Source organism: Gracilinanus agilis, chromosome X (assembly GCF_016433145.1).
Source record: "Gracilinanus agilis isolate LMUSP501 chromosome X, AgileGrace, whole genome shotgun sequence".
NCBI classification, from domain to species: Eukaryota; Metazoa; Chordata; class Mammalia; order Didelphimorphia; family Didelphidae; genus Gracilinanus; species Gracilinanus agilis.
Window position 1 is genome coordinate 74,599,821 of NC_058136.1, and position 10,000 is coordinate 74,609,820.

Genomic DNA, 10,000 nt, shown 5'->3' on the forward strand with positions numbered 1-10,000 from the left:
ACATTTATAAAGCACGTGGTACACAGTAGGTGTTTACTAAATGTTTCTTTCCTTCATGAACTATAGGCTTAGCAAGTTGCTAAATTTCTAAATGTTTTTCTCTTCTGAAACCCCACATTTCAGTGGAGAGCAATAACAAGATGCCCACTAGTACCCTTCCTAACATCTTTGGGGTTTTGCTCGGGAGTATGCTAGGTTCTTCTAAACTCTTTCTTTTGAGACCATTTATCTCTCCATAAATCATCAGAAGGGGCTAAGTGGTCCCTGGGGTGTCCTGGTAAATGTTTAGTAACTGGCTTTTCATGGAGGGAGGAGTGTACACGAGCTACACTAAAGTTTCGTCTGCATAACACTTTGTAGTTATTTGCTGATCTCTGAGCTGTAGATGCTCAGACTAAACTTTGACCAGCTGGCCCTTTGGAGCCAACGTGAGCCGAGTCCAGAGCACCCCGAGCGGATGTCGTAGTTGACAAGGTGACAAGTGGCTGGCAATCTCTCTCCATGATATTCCAGGGCTAGACAACAGAATCCCCTGTTGTTTATGTCATCTAAGGATGTCTTAGTAGAAAGTCATTAGGAACCACATCTCTTCTTATTCTAGCCATTCCTGAGGGACATGCCTACCCCCTGTTAATAGCTATGGATCCCATTCCTGGGATATTCCTTGTCTTCATCTCTGCCTCTGTTCTCCTTGCTTCCTTCGAGTCCTAGAAACAATCCTGCTCTGCCTTCTCTGATCTTTCTTACCTCCAAAACCTTCACTCAACTGATTATCTCTAATTTATCCTGTATATAGCTTTACTTTTTTACTTAATTGCTTGCATATTGTCTTTCCCGCTAGATTGGGAGTTTGGGAACAATGACCATCTTTTAACTTTCTTTGTATCCTCAGTGATGGGAACCATGCCAGGAACATAGTAGGCGCTTAATGCTCCTTGGCTGACCGATATGGGAAGATTTTTCAGCAATGGGAAAACAGTCAGTAGACTTTGAAGAGAGATGAAAGGATAAAAAAAAAAGAATGTGGCGAAAGAAGAGGCAGCAAACTAAGCTGGAGATTGGAAAGAAATGTAATAAGATGGAGGGAGAGGCTGAAGATGAGTGAGAGAATATGAATGATGAGTGCTGTCAGGCTGCTGGAGAAGGCCGGATGGAATAGGTCTTGGAGGTATGACTGTTAGACTGCTGGATCTGGAGTCAGAAAAGCTAGGTTCAAATCCAGCTTCAAACTTAGATGTAGCTGTGAGATCCTGGAGAAGCCACTTCATCACTGTCTGCTTCAATTTCCTCATCTGCAAAACAGGGATGAGAGCACCTGCCTCCCAGAGTTGTTGCAAGGATCAAGTGAGATGACATTTATGAAGTGCCTTGAACTTGAACACGTTCTAAAAGCTAGCTTAAAAGACAAAGTACTTCTATATAGAGGGGTTGGCCTTGGTAAGGAGTGAGGCCATTTCACCATGTGAAACAAGAGAGAGAAGAGGGGTAGAAGGCATCTGAGTGATGAGGAAAATAAAGAAGAGGCGAGAAGAGGGAGATCGTGGTGAACGGCCACAATATTTTCTGTACAATATGAGGCAAGGCTCTTAGGTGAGGGTGGGCAGGGGAGCCATGTGAGTTTTGAGGAGGGATGAGAGGGTTTGAAAGACCCTCTGTAGAGAATGGGAGAATGAGTTGTTGAGGGAGGTATAGTAGGATTGTCTGGCAACAATTTGTAGTAAACTTAATCGGAACAGTTGTGTGATTTTCTCCAGTCTAATTCATAATATCTGACACTTATATCATGCTTACTCTGCCTCAGGCACTGTGCTATATGCTTTACAATTATCTCATTGGATCGTCACAACTATTTTGGGGTGGGCGTTGTTATGATTCCCATTTTACAGTTAGGGAAACTGAAGCAGGCAGTGGCAAAGTGGCCTACTCAGGGTCATGCAGTTTACAGCCGTCTGAAGCTGGATGTAAACTCAGGTCTTCCTGACTCCAGGTCCGATGCTCTATCTCTCCATAGCACCGCACGAGTAGAATTTGAATCGAAAATGGGAAATTAGGGTTAGATGGGTAAGGCAATACTGGGGTTGGTAGGGGCCCCGGTGAAATCGATGGACAGATATGGGGAAATATTTTAAATTATTGCACATCTGAAATCTATATAAGATTGTTTGCTCTCTCAGGGAGGGGGAGGGGAGGAGAGGGAAGGGGAGAATTTAAAAAAACAAATGCTAAAAATTGTTTTCACATATAAATGAGGGGGAAAAGGAAATCTTATTAAAAAATTAAAAAGAGAGAAGGAAACCAAATCACTAGCATTTAAAAGGAACAATGAAGATGAAATCAAAGCAATTATTAGGAGTTATTTTGCCCAATTACATGCCAACAAATTCAACAACCGAAGTGTCCTGGAGGAGGAAATATAATATCTAAATAAAGTTACTTTAGAAAAAGAAATTGAACCGGCAATAAATGAACTTCCTAAGAAAAAAGCATCAGGACCAGATGGATTTACAAGAAAATTCTACTAAACATTTAAAGATCAACCAATTCCAATATTAAATTATTTGAAATAATAGATAAAGAAGGAGTTCTACCAAACTCCTATTATGAAACAAATATGGTCCTGATACCCGGACCAAGAAGAGCAAAAAAAGACAAAGAAAATTGTAGACCCATTTAACTAAGAAATATGGATGCAAAAATCCTAAATAAAATACAAGCTAAGAGACTACAACAATACATCACAAAGATTATACATTGTGACCAAACAGGATTTCTATCAGGAATGCAGGGGTGGCTTAATATAAGGAAAACTATCAACATAATTGATTATACCAATAATAAAAGTAACAAAAATCTTATGATTATATCAATGTATGCAGGAAAAGCTTTTGACAAAATATAACACTCAGGGGGCAGCTGGGTAGCTCAGTGGAGTGAGAGTCAGGCCTAGAGACAGGAGGTCCTAGGTTCAAACCCGGCCTCAGCCACTTCCCAGCTGTGTGACCCTGGGCAAGTCATTTGATCCCAAATCCTTATATTACCCACTCTTCCACCTATGAGACAATACACTGAAGTACAAGGGTTTAAAAAAAACAAAAACAAAAACAAAAACAAAACAAAATATAACACTCATTCCTATTTTTAAAAAGCCACTGGAAAGCATAGGTATAAATGGATTTTTCTTCAAAATGATAAGCAGTATCTACCTCAAACCACTAGCAAATATTTGTAAGTTATAAACTGGAAGCCTTCCCAATGAAATCAAGAATGAAACAAGGATGCCTATTATCACTAATACAGTTACTTGTTAATGTACTGTAATGTGCTGTAATATAAAGTTAACACAATTAATATTGTATTGGAAATACTTAGAAATAGCAACAAAAGAAGAAATTGAAGAAATCAGAATAGGCAAAGAGGTAATAAAACATTCTTTTTTGCAGGTGAGATGATGTGTATGTGGGAAACTTAGAGATTCGACTAAAAGGTTAGTTGAAACCATCAATAATTTCAGCCAAGTAATAAGATATAAAATAAACCCACATACATTTCTATATATCACTAACAAAGACCTTCAAGAAGAGAGAGAGATGCCCCCATTTAAAATAACCACAGACAGAATAAAACACCTGGGAGGATACCTGCCAAAACAAACCCAGGAAATAACATGAATATAATTACAAAACACTTTTTACACAAGTAAAATCAGATTTAAATAATAATTGGAGAAATACTAATTGACCATGGATAGGCAAAACCAATATCATTCAAATAAAAATCCCACTCAAACTAATCTACCTGTTCAATGTCATCCCAATTAAATTACAAAAACATTATTTTATTTAGGTAGAAAAAATAATAACAAAATTCATCTCGAAGAATAAAAGGTTAAGACAATCAAAAGAATTAATGGGAAAATATAAAGGAAGAAGATTTAGCAGTACCAGATGTTAAACTGTATCAGGCAGCAATAACTATCAAAACTATTTGGTACTGGCTAAGAAATAGAGCATTGTGAAATGTATGATGGATAATTTTGATTACAATAAATTGAAAAGGGTTTGTACAAATAAAACTAATGTAGACAAGATTAGAAGGAAAGAAGAAAACTGGAGGAAAATTTTATAGACAATTTCTTGAAATATACAGAGAACTCTCAAATTTATCAGAACATGCACCTTTCCCCAACTGATGATAAATGGTCAAAAGATATGAACAGACAGTTTTTGGATGAAGAAATCAAATTCATATATAGGCATATGGAAAATGCTCTAAATCACTGATGATTGGAGACATGCAAATCAAAACAACTCTGAGATATCACTTCACACCTGTAAGATTGGCTAAAATGATAAAAGGAGAAAATGAGAAATGTTGTAGGGGATGTGGGAAAATGGAGACATCAGTACACTGTTGGTGGAACTGAGAACTAATCCAACCATTTTAGAGAGCAATGTGGAATTATGCCCAGAGCGCTAAAAGTGTATATACCCTTTGACCCAGCAATAGCCACTGTTGGGTCTGTTTCCAAGAATGATCAGAAAAAAGGAAAAGAACCAATATGTTCTAAAATATTTATAGCAGCTCTTTGTAGTGGCAAAGAAAGAACTAGAAATTGAGGGGATGTCCATCAACTGAGGAATGGCTGAACAAGTTGTGGCATATGATTGTGCTGATGTGCTACAGTGCTATGAGAAATGATAAGCAGATTAATTTCAAACATACAAGGAAAGACCTGAATGAAATTATGAAAAGTGAAATGAGTAGAACCAAGAGAACATTATATTCAGCTATATACAGAAATTAATGCTTGATGAATAACTTGTGAATATCCATCTCCAGAGAAAGAACTGATAAAGGTATAGTTAATAATGTATGTCTTGTCAAATTATGCCTTTTCTAGTGCAAGGAGGAGAGAGTGGAAGATACCTGGGAATTTTAATGTACCCAACCTACAGATAAATTTTTTAAATTCTACCAAAAAAAGGTTAAAAAGAAAGAAAGAGCATGGATTTGTAAGTTGAAGTCCCGTAGTATGATAGTAGGAGTTGGAGAAGACAGAAAGATTGTGAAACATACTAAACTCACTGAGAAAATGTCCTGGAGGCCCATAGACAATATTTTGATTGGGTAGTAGTTATGAATTAGATGCATCTCAAAGGAGGAGAGGTTACTGAGTGGTGGGAGTAGGGAGCAAAGCCTGGCAGTGGTGGGAGGGTAGGGTCTGATTTGAAGGGAGTAATAATAAGGATGTGGGCAGTAGGGGAGAGGGAATGGGTTCTGAATGATAATCTACAGAATCAAGGTTCAGAATCACTGAGATGGAGAGGGTCTGACCAGTGCAGTTTGTTATCAATGAAAGGAAAATTTGAGAAAAGTTTTCAGTGTCAATGGTGTTATGACTTCAGAGTGGAGTTCCTTCAGAGCCCTCAGGCAGTTCAGACTAGGGAACGAGAATATGGAGTCAATAAAAGGTGATTTGCTCCTTCCTTCAAGGCAGGAGTCCAGAATGGGAAGTTGGTGGAATGACCCCCTCTCTCCTCACCTCAGTAGTAGGAAATTGATATATTGAAATGATGCTTCTCTTCTTCCTGCAGGAGGCTGAAAGACCAGTCAAGACACTCATGGGCTAAGATGGAATGGCTGGAATGGTGTCCTCTCCCCTCACCATAGCAGCAGGAGACTAAATTGTTCTTCTCTTCCAAGGGAGATTGAAGATATTCAGTGCCTGATGATAAGGTATCCTCCTGTCCTCTTCCTACACCTACCTAAGACCTTCCCAGTGGTCTCCTGAAAGCAAAGTGACCTTTACTACCATTTAACAGAACTTGAGGCAGCTAGGTGGCACAGTGGGTAGATTCCTAGGCCTGTAGTCAGGAAGACTCATTTTCCTGAGTTCGAATCTGGCTTCAGATACTTACTAGCTGTGTAACCCTGGGCAAGTCACTTAACCTTGTTGACCTCAGTTCCCTTATCTATAAAATGAATTGGAGAAAGAAATGGCAAATCACTCTAGTATCTTTGCCAAGAAAACCCCAAATGGATACAGTCAGACACAACTGAAAGGACTAAAGAAGAAGCCTCATCAGCTGGGCACATAATGTTGAGAAGCTAATAAAAACAAGGAGGGGGCTAACCCTCCTCTCTGGGGCACTTCTGTGATCATTTAAATGGCTAAATATTGTAATAATGAATCGGTTCTTGTATATATGTTTTCTATATTGGTTGGAGCTTAGCTATAATTATCTATCAACAGTAATTGGTAGTCTCATTCCACAGGCCACAGAATGAAAGAAATCTGTAAGGTTCTCCAAATTCAATAACCCTTTCACTGAACTCATCCCTTCAATCAGTAGAGAGAAATAAAGCAAATAAGCTGGCTAAGGTGTAGAGAAATTGGTTCGAAATGGCTCGATGCCTATAACAAGCTGAAATAAAAAGTCAACGTGAGAATACCAGAAACCCCTCCCCGACCTTGAGGTCCATGGCCTCAAAGGAAATAACATGGCCTCCTGTTGGATGCTGTCAACAAGGGAGTCACCTAATGAAGCATCAAGATAAGGCAAAGGGAAGTAGCTGGAGGTGACTGGAATTTTGGAATGCTTCCTCAGAGTCTCCTCTCTATCGTGTGGTTAGCCTCCCAGAACACTGGTTACAGAATGTCTGAACATACACCATAGGCTCTCCAGGGTACCTTCTTTCTACACCATCATATTTCTCCCATAGGCAAGCTCTCTAATCTCCCCCAAGTGAAGAGTCCATCTAAGACATTCTGCATGAGTACCAGATCCCCATTATACAAAGAGAAAAATTAGAATTATTCAAGAGGGGGATGGGCTTCTTGGCCTTCCACTAAGCCTCCAAGTAAGAGCTGGAAGACTTCTTGTTGGGGATATGATAGAGGTGATTCTTGTTCTGCTATGGATGAATAGGATGGACTCTGTGAACCCTACCAACTCAGAGACCGTGACATTGATCTATGGGCAATATGTGTCCATCTTCTTGTTGTTCAGTCGTTTCAGTCATGTCCACTTCTTCATGACCCCATTTAGAGTTTTTACAAAGTGAATAGAGTGCTGAGTCTGGAACCCAGAATACCTGAGTTTGAACTCAGCCTCACACACTCATTAGCTGGATGATCTTGGGTAAATCACTTACCCCTGTTTGCCTCAGTTCCCTCATCTGTAAAATGAACTGGAAAAAGGAAATAGCAAACCACTCTGGTATCGTTGCCAAGAAAATTTCAAATGGGATCACAAAAAGTTGGATACAACTACAAAATGGAAAATGAGGTGAAATGACTTGCCCAGGGTCACACAGTTAATAAGTATCTGAGGCCATAATTGAACTCAGGAAGATCAGTCTTCCTGACTCCAGGCCTGGCATTCTATCCACTGAGTCATGGATAGCTTTATCTACTTTGTACCATATCTAGTGATGGTGATTCAATTGTTCTCTTTTGGGTGACCATGGGTCTTATTGAGTAAACCCTGTAGTATTCTGAGAATCTACTCAATTACCACAATGTTTCCCTAAAAAGAGACTATCTGGAGATCATCTGTCAAGGGGAAATCCCTTTCCTATCTAGACTTTGGATAGTACATATTCCATGACCCTGGCAAATATCTTTAGTGTCTGAGGTCTCTCTTGGTTTTCCCACTTACAGAATCATTGAGCAAAACGATCTCTGGAGGCATATTTGTCATTGAGTCTTATTGAATTATTAGATCTGTATGTGGAGACAGCTTGTCTGAGGCCAGTGTTTAAGGCTGCATTTTTCTCTACCAAGTCAAATCTGAGCATACATTTTGATAGACTAATGAAAAGAGGAGGAAAGTCTTGGCCTGGATTTTATATATAAGAGTCAGGAAACAAGCAACACTTTTTCTACTGGGTTGCCTCTAGGGCTACTTGAACCACCTCCTTCCCAGTGGGAGGAACATTCTTTACTGAGGCCATTGGGAGCTCCCTCACTGCAAAGAGACCCAGTACAGGGAGATGGAGGAAAGTGCTTTGAAAGATAGTGGCTTCTCTTGCCCTCTGAATTGGGAGGGAAATGGGAGCTGCTCTCCTGGGAGCTTTCCATGGTACTATTCAGTTAAGCCGGTATATGTTGTACATTCGATGGTCCTTTCCAGTTCTTATAATTATACAACCATATTCTACTCCTCTCAACAAACCAAATGAGTCAGAAATCTGCCTATAATGAATGGTCATCCAGCTGCATCTCTCTGAATAAAATTCAATTTTATTTTCAACTCCAAATTCTTTCCCTTCCTCTCCCCTTTCCTCACCCATTGAGAAGGCAGGAAAAAATAGAACCAGTTACAAATACATGTAGTCATGCAAAGCAAATTTCCACATTAGTTATGTTTTTTTTAAAAAAAAGCAAAAGAGAAATAGAAGAAAATATACTTCGGTCTTCACTCTGTAGCCTTCTGATCGCTATCTGTAGGTAGACAGCATATTTCATCAGTAGTCCTTATGATGAGATGTGAGAAAAAAAAGGCTAATTGTATGTTGCAAGATGAGATTTCCCAATGATGAGTTCACTGAGCACATTCATGTGGGAATTAGTGCCTTTCTGAGACAGGCAGAATGCAAGATGGGGATACAAAGAAAAGCCCCACCAAAATCCTACTGTCGAGGAAGTCACCATTAATGGGAGAGTCTACAAGGAAGCAACAATATACAAGCTAAATACCAACAGGATGATTTGAAGGGTAGTCTCAGAAGGAAGGAACTAAGATGAAAAACTAGGCTATCTTTGAAGACTTTAACTAAGAACTAGAAATCTAATATCTTTTTGGAGTAAAATAAATGATCTGAAGCCTAGGCATCAGTCTTGTTTGATTTTATTATTCTCCCTCTAAAACAATGAAGCATTCCAACTAGAAGGCAAGGTGCTCGAGTTCTTATCAGGTTCCTGTCTAAAGGCAATTTCCTTCAGACCCAGCATGTGAAAAAGCGCCATCTTTAGGAATCTTTGAATATGACAAGCAGGCTGGTAAATTCTTTGAACAAAATTCATAAATGCATTTTCTCTACCAAGTTAAGCATACATCTGATAGACTTTAGTGAAATGAGGGTTTTCTATAATCCTTGTTTTTTCTATAATTGTTTAACTCCCAATTGTGGTAGTATTTATTGGCTGTCAATTTGTAGGGCAGCGCTGTTTCAAAGGCCACGAAATCTCTCTTCCTGCTGTTAGACTTCTGCCTAAAGAATGATTTCTAAAAGTTCCTAAAAAATCAAGGGTGGGGGTGGTGGAGAGAAGTGCAATGCCATCTTTATGGCGGACTAGAAATCTGTTACCTTTCTGGAATAAAATGCTGAATTCCCATTGGGTTTGTATTGTTTTCAATCAACAGGATATCTCTATTGCAATATAAAGTAATGGAATATTGTCATTGAGAAGCAACACTTTAATTCACTTCATCTCATGCCTTCATCCCATAGTTTATGCCACTTTATGGCAAGTGGCTGTCTATAAAAGAAATCCTAAAAAATCTGCAGGGGAAAAAAACACAACATAATCTTTGAGATCTTGGTATGTGCCAAGTCAATGAGCATGGTCCACAATCTATCTTTTTTATTCCCATTGGGTTACTATTTCCATCAATTGATAGGATATCTTTAACTCAATCAAAAAGCGAAACTAGCACTAGATGTCAGACTGTCAACAATAGGGATATTCATGAAAATGCATTAAATAAAACATTGCCATCTTTATGAACTTCGACTAAGAACTAGAAATTCGATACTTTTGGAGAATAAAACAAATGGTCTGGAGTCCCCCAACCTCATTCCCATGGGTTCATTTTACTCTCAGTCCATGGAATATTAGCTCTCTTTTAATCTAAAACAATGGAACATTCAGACAAGGAATCAAGATTCTTAAATTCATTTCTATTCTCAAGAACTTTGATCTAATAGAGCTCTATATCGTGTTATAGTTCTGTCTATAAAAGGAATCTTAAAAACCCTTCAGGGAAAAAAACCA